This window comes from Mycetomoellerius zeteki, unplaced genomic scaffold, assembly GCF_001594055.1.
Source record: "Mycetomoellerius zeteki isolate Tzet28-1 unplaced genomic scaffold, Tzet1.0 scaffold105, whole genome shotgun sequence".
NCBI classification, from domain to species: Eukaryota; Metazoa; Arthropoda; class Insecta; order Hymenoptera; family Formicidae; genus Mycetomoellerius; species Mycetomoellerius zeteki.
Window position 1 is genome coordinate 1,245,596 of NW_017255965.1, and position 8,246 is coordinate 1,253,841.

The window sequence follows — 8,246 nt, forward strand, 5'->3', positions numbered from 1 at the left end:
ATAGGCTAGAAACGAAATGGGGTTTACTCCGAAACTGAATTGATCATACGCGAAGAAGTGAAGGACAAATGCGATCCTTGAATCTAGCCATTGCAACGAAATCACTGGAAAAAGCTTTTTGGAAATGCAACAAAGCGTAGTTTAGGAAAATTTTTGAAAGAAAAATTTTTTCTATTTTATCTTTATACACATTAGGTGTACGAAGTGTAATTAAGTAATTTATTGAAGAAAATTATATATTTATAGCGAGATTAATCGCGAAAAAATTAAATTTTTAATTGTACAATTTATACGTCACATTATTGAAATTTTATTATTAACTTCCTTTTTACACTTCTATGTAAACCAAATATCATTACTACGAAAAATAAGCGGTATCGAAACATGCAGTTCCACTCATCGATATCTGATAACTAATTAAAATGCTTGCATATCTACACAGGTGTACCTACACCTAATCGCATTTGAATTGCGAAGCACATTCATCGACCGACAAATCTGCCAGTCATCATTGCTAGCACTACAGTCGATCGGGGACAATCGACGAATCCAACGGCCTTTCGAGAACGTCGGAAATCGCGAAGTCGCCCTATAAATAATCCACGAGATCGAGCTAGAAATAATTGATGCCACCCTTATGAGAGTCATATACCGACTCGCGTTTTTAGTGAAAGTAAATTATCGTGCAAACAATTTATTCTTCTGTTCTAAAATTGGACGAATACATATGTAATATGGACTTGCTGATCGACTAGTATTGTGAAGTTTGATGGATAAGGTCCAACATTTATGGTGCGACAAGCGGATAACCAATTTTTTTAAATACTAAAGAATTGACGAAATCAGTCGTTAAAGTATCAACAGCAAAGCATTTCAAAGCATTTCAATAATGACAATGTTTTCTTTTTCAAAGATACTGACATAGATGTTCTAAGAGAAAATTGCGCTATAATGAATATGATGAAATTATATATAGGTACAGTATCAGTAGTAATTGTACAGACAGGGACAGGAAGACTTTAACATACCTTCGCATTCCTTCTGATGTCTTATTTTGCCTTCTTATGAGTTTTCCGATACGTGTGTATAACTTCATGTGTTAAGACTGTACCTAAATTTATTTTTTAGAAGATGAAGATCGCATCAAAAACGTTATCATGCAATGTATAATTTATTTTTTTATATTGGAGTATTATACAATTTCAATGTATCATTTTTTCTGATTCATATACTGGTAGCGTTGCGCCAGTGATCGTCGTTAAGATTTCACCAGGTTTGCGACTAATGTGACCAAATAAAGGCCCGGTCCGAAAAACAACCTAACGAACATAAGGCGTCCCTTCTGGCAGGCGCATGTGAGTCGAGTTGGCACGCGTCCGCGTGTGGGGAAGCATACAAAAGGCTGAGAAATGGTGAGCGAATTGCTCATTATCGAGTGGTCAGGGACGTCGAGGTCCCGTCGGGATTTCACGGCGATTCCTCCGGAGACAGGCATGATGGTGGCCCCGCTTAAGGGAGCCTGGGCCATCTCCCCCAAAATTGCAGATTCGCCGAGGGCTAGAATGAATCGCGCGAAAATTGTCTCTACCCTCGATCGCCCATCACCCACGCTTTTCACCTCCCTCGGGATCCCAGCTTTTCAAACCTTGCTCATTCGAATCTTTTGTAAGTCTTAAGGGCTGTTTAAGCTGCGGAAGCTCCGTGTTTCTGGAAAGTATAATCGTCGTTGATTGTGAACGCTTTGAGCTAAGTCGGGATGCGAAGGTAATTTTGTAGAGAATGTTATTAGAGGGTACTAAACACTATGACGAACGCGAGATATTCCGAAACTAAAATTTTGATTTGCTATGTTTTTGAACTAGCATTTTTATAATATTTTGGACGGCATATTTCATGCTATTAACTTACAATTAATTATTATTAATAAATTATGAAGAAAATTTGAGGAAAAGTTATTAATAATCCGATGTAACAAACGAAAAACAGATATTTAAATTAATGAATGCTTCATCCCAATCCTCATAACGTTTGAAAACGAATACCTAATTACGAGCAAGGGGATGCTCCCTGTAAGATATTTCGCACCTGTCCCAAAGGGGGACTATGACAGAAGCGTGCCGGTCTCTTCGAAAGAAAAAAAAATGAAAGAAGGCACGCGCGTATCATGAAGAAGGACCAAAAAACAACTAATAGGTACATTAATTCCCATGTGGCTCTCGACGAGCCATAGTGTGGTGTGTAGTATATACGTGTGGAAGAAGGGCGCGCCATGTTGTCTGGCTACCCCGCATTGCGCCAGTAAACTCGGCGAAATCCCGGACGTAACCCACCCTCAATATCAGTTCGTCTCCGTTTCTCTATCTTCTCGTTTGTCCTGTCTCCACCCAAAATTATCGCCACTCGATTCTTCTTATGGAATTTTCTTCTGAGTTAATATTTCGATTTTTCAAATTTTGAAGATAAAGGTTGAAAGTAGTTGGACGACAGTTTCATGATCAGCTTGGTAATTTCGAGTAATAAGTTTCATTATTTGTTTCCATTGTGCGTATTTTGTGATGAAGCCGAATAGAACTGAGTGGAGTTCCACATCACATCGTTATTCATGTCATACACACATTTCCAGAATAACAAACTATGATCGTATCAACATTTCTGTTTCGTTCGTAAATGCCAAGAAAAGCACGAAGATACAGTCACGAAATCTAATCTTGTACATATATTAGATACTCCTTACATTTCATTATTTCTTTCATTTACTATCGTGTTTCAAATTAAGTTAATGCACGTAAAATAAATCTATTTTTATATTTTAAAAGGTTGTAAGTAAAGTGACAATCAGTAAAATTTTGAATAAAGCAAATTAACTCCATATATTTTTTTAATATGGTAATTGAAATTTAAAAAAGCTCAAACGAAGCAGAAATGTTCGGGTTTAAATTTATAAAGTATGTAATTAATTGATTTTCTCTTCTCTCTCTCTCTCTCTCTCTCTCACCGTTAAATATTACATTAATTAAACTGTACACTTCTTACCGCACCGACTCTTACGCCAACTTTTTCGAGTACTTGCAAGGGGATTCTCTCTTTAAACAAAGTTACTTTCGAATAACTTTTTCTTTAAACAAAATTACTTTCGAGTAACTTTATTTAAAGAAAAAGCTATTACTTTAAGATAAGGTGTATATATTATATAATACCTACCTAGTATATAAGGAACAGATAGAAAATGAAGTTTTTGAATTTGGCCATGATTTATACACTGAGAAAAAAAATTTGTTCAACAAATTAAACACAATTAGTTGTTTGCAGATTTGATAATTCAACAAATTTTATTTAATCGAATTTAACCACAGTCTGCTTAACAAACTGTTCAATGTTAAGCAGACTAAGATTAAATTCAATTAAGATTAAATAAAATTTGTTGAATTAACTAAATCTGCAAACAAATGTGTTTAGTTCATTGAACAAATTTTTTTTCTCAGTGTATGTGTATATAAAATCTCACTCTCGTATCATGTTTACCTCGAACAGACTGATGAAGCAAAAAATTCGGGGCGTAATAATCTGGCTCGTTCACAATTTTTTCTTACTTCTTCTCTCTTCATCTATTTCTTATTTCTTCTTTTTCACCGTGTTAATACTTCGATCACGTAGATGGAAAATCGTAAAACGATGGAAAAATATACCGCTGACTACTATATCTTATGTACCGTTGTACTCTTCACTGTTATAAATTACCTTTCGTTTTGGTGCACACGCGGGTGCTTTTAGAGAATCTGAACAGCTTCCAAGAAATTCAACATTAGAGAACACTATCATTTGATAAAACTAATGAAATTTGTGTTTTAGAGATTATGTCATCGTTTGCATTGCATACTAATGCATACGCAATATTTATTTGTTAAACCTTATTTATGCAGTATCTTTAATGCACTATTTTGAAATCGTAAATTTTACGGGGAGTCTGCTACAAGAGAGTCTTCGTACTACTATCGTTTTTCTTCTTTTCTTAATTTCCTTAAGTGATTTGCGAAGAAGCTTTCTGCGCATTAAATTATAAAAGTATTAAAGTTCGGTTTTAAAATTTACAAAAGAAATAGTATTTACAAAGTTATATATTATAAATATTACTATTTTATTTTATTTCGAAACTACATTAATGTAAAATTCTTGTTTAATTAATTTTATACGAATTCTTTATATTTTTGTTATATGTTTAAATACGTATATAAGATGCTTCTTAAGCTTTCAACGGTTTTTTTCTATTTATGAATTACTCAGCTTTTTTCAGAAAGTAATAATCTGGCTCGTTCACGATTCTTTCTTACTTCTTCTCTTCCATCTCTTTCTTATTTCTTCTTTTTCACCGTGTTAATACTTCAATCACATAGATGGAAAATCGTAAAACGATGGAGAAATAGTACCGCTGCCCACTATATCTTATGTGCCGTGTACTCTTCACTGTTATAAATAAGATTTCGTTTTGGTGCACACACGGGTGCTATATAGAGAGACCCGAGAGACAAAAATTAAATAATTGCTAAATCCACTTGTCTCGTATTTCCAACGTTCATAAAACGCCATACAATATTTTTACTAACTATCCTTAATGTGATGAACAGGGGACGTAATAAATGTGAAATGCCTTGATAGGGATCATTAGATTCGTTATCCTTTTTTTATTTCCGTGGTAACTTGTAAAATGTAGCGCTCCACTTAGGATAATGGAGATAGCCTTGACATCCTCGAGAAAAAACTGTTGCTATTATGTTAGTCTTTTCGCAATCCTACTACTTGAAGAAAGAAGAAAAAGATGCCGAGTACTTAGAAAGACAAGTAACTTGATGCCCCACTCTGTACATTACACCGGAGCCTTCACGGAGCCCAACGTGAGACTAATTTAAATTTGCTTTACTTTAATACTACTAGCGTCTCTTATACGCCGTCGCTTCGCAAATTCGACGTATCAAATGACGATCTGTTAATTAGAAAATGCCAAGTTTTTAGAACTTTACAACATTCGTTGAGATTTACTCACAGATATCCTTCATGTTCTCCTTTTATTAGTACTTTGCCATTACAAATGCGCTAATTGATAGAAATACATTGCGAGTCTCTAATATCACTGAAATTATTAATTCGCACATACAATATCCCGTTGTAATTGCTTTTTGAAGATTCTCAAACTGACACTCAGCGTGATCCGTTTTTAGTAGCGTACGCTATATAGAACGTTATATGAGGGCAGGCCAGGTGTCCACATATCCATGCGATCTACTTGTCCAACACCTGCCTTCGCAGGAGGTGCGCTCTTGGAATCCATATGAATTAATAACGTGTTATATATGAAACATTACACAAAATACATTTTAGAGAAGAACAAACATTCGATTATTTTCGATTATGTTGCTTCTGATATTAATATTAGAATTATAATATTAGAATATCAAGTGCAAATAATTTTTCTTAACATTGGCGAAATTCAGATCGGAGCACAAATTTTTACATATCTGAAGCATAAGAGAATCAACTAATCCTTCAATGTTCTTCATTTCATGGAAAGGAAAGACTTTGATTGGTCGATTCTCTTATGCATTATGCATTATGCGTTATGCAAAGATCTGTGTCTTCGGTCTTTAGATTTATTTATGTAGAGGAGAAAGCTTAAGCATATTACATAATAAACAAATAAAGTAAGCTGCAAGTCGTTTTAGCTGTGACATTAATCCTCGACTACAGCAACGGATCATTTGGATCCGAAGCAAAAATTTTAGACGGTTATACAATCTGTACGATTGATATTATAAGGTTCTAAATTGTGTAGGTAAAAAAAACTTTGAACTTTCTTCTATCAATCTCCGTAAGGCGAAGGTCTATTTACATTTTTACAAATAGAACTTTAGAATAGAACACTTAGGTGTAGTTTTTATAATTGTATCATATGAAAGTTGATTATCATGGAGAATTTAATTTAATTTAGATGAGTACGAGAAGATTCAGGCTCTCTTAATTTGAGGCGGGAAATTTAAGTAGGTCGTAGTCGCAGAGTTATTTTACGGCGCGGAATCCTATAGCCTCTCTTCTTTCTGGATTCGCCATTCTCCTTCTCCCTTTCACCGCCTCCATTCCGGGAAGTGAGAATGAGAGGAAAACGGGACTTGAATTCATTATTTCCCGTCTCCTCGATCCCAAGTAATTGCATTCGGCTCCATCGGGTCGTAATTTCGTGCAGCCGACTGTCCCCGTAATTTTTCAGGGCGCGTCACTCGGTATATCCGAGCATGTGTCACCTCGTTGATAAAATTTCAGCTATCATTAATCAGGGGCGAGTCAGTGACCATTAGCTTCTGCAGTAGAAACGGTCTTTGCATCTGATGTCAATTCTTATATTTTCTTTCTGCTTGTCTTTTCTGATTATTGGAATTGTCATTCTTTACGCATTAAATTCTGCGCTCTTAATTCTTTCTTGTTTTTCCAATATTATTGGACATTTTTTTGTAATAATCAAATCTCCATTATTATAATTTCCTAATCTAGAGTCAATAATTCTATAAGATCTACTTAGGGCACTTTCTTTTTATTTACTTGTCCTCCATCGAGCGTCTCAAAGATCTCCTTTTCAACGTTACTCTCTCGATTGGTATAGCCAGTTATAACTAATATCTCAAAGACAAGCATCATCATGATGTATTCAACGTTGCGTCGTTTACAAAACAGCGCGCTGACCTTCGGAACGAAAATCATCTGTTTCGCATACTGCGTAGCTATCAGTTAATTAGTCCAAGATTATTTGAAAAAAAAAGAGAAACAGCGATCTTGAAAGAGCGCGAGGGTCGGGTCGTGGCAAATTACATTTGACGAGCGCTGTATAATTTATTTACTTCGTTAACTCCATCGACTGAGGTCCAGCCGTACATCTCGTCGCATTATCCGAGATTGTCTTCCGCCGTCCGTGAAAATTTCGCTTGACGATCACGGAGATCGTCTCTGACGAGAGCAGACAAGGCCGTTTGAGGGCCACCAGCTGTTGCCACAATTACCGTCTCCGTTGATAAAGAAAGACGAAATGATTCTTGACGAATCTTCTTTTGCCAAATGCAATAAAATCGCTGGCGAGTATTATCGCAGCATGACTGCTTTTACATGACACAGAAATTATAGCGACGTGCCTTCTGCTACGTTTTGATTCTCGCTGCCACACAACTGTTCTCAAAAAGTTCTCCCGACGAATTGTGACATGTTTTTTCTACATCTAAAATCGTCATCTTTGCGTTAAATCTTTTACAAAATAGTTATATGTGCATATCGTAAGAATTATTAAATACATATTCACATTTTGTGAATATTAAAAAAGTGATTTTCATAAAAATTGATACCGGATGAACAATCCTTAAAAATTAATTTAATTTCATCTTACGATGTGCAATCCATTTTTCTTTTCTACACGACGTTGACCGTAGTTTTTCGGCTGTGGCCTTCGGCAAATATACGGAGAAATGACACCACGCATTTTCGTCGTCGGGAATGGAAACGTCTGTATATTCAGAAGAGGACACCTGTCGCCCATCGTTACGCATCGTCTCGACGGGATTACTCATATCACGGTAGGGGGAAAAGAAACTGGTAAGGAAAGGGGGAAAAAGAGGGAGAGGTGAGGAAGCGCGGGTGGAGGTGGTAAACGTGGAAGAAGAATCGTCGCGAATATGTTTATTGGTCGCGGAAAGAAAAATTGCTCGTTTCTCTGGCGCCGCTCCACAAGAGAAATCGGCGGCGTGAGACGAGATACCGAGCTACGTCGACGACGGCTGTTGCCTCATGTAGAGCTTTCGGAGTAGCTTTCGTCATTTCACTCGACGCCTCCTTGCATCTTTGCTTTGCAAAGCTTGAATCTGATCTCTATAAAGTCGTGCAAGGTGCACAGAATCCCCGTTATGAGCGGATATTTTTTTCTTGCTTTTGTCCGCGGTAAAAATTGTTCTTGGCCTTTTTGTTTTATTTGAGTAGCCAGTACGCTTATTTTCATTCTACACAGCTGGAAATATAATTGCCAATTAGTATTTTAACTGCTGTAAATTTATAATCGGACTATTGTAAAAAAACAATAAAAAACAGTAAAAAAAGTATTATAAATGATATGTTTTTAATAACGTGATTTTGATTAGAGTAACTAAAGTCGATAAATATCTAATTACAAAAGTCGTAACGATCTCCCTTGGACTTGGTATTGTTCTTTGATATGATAAAAT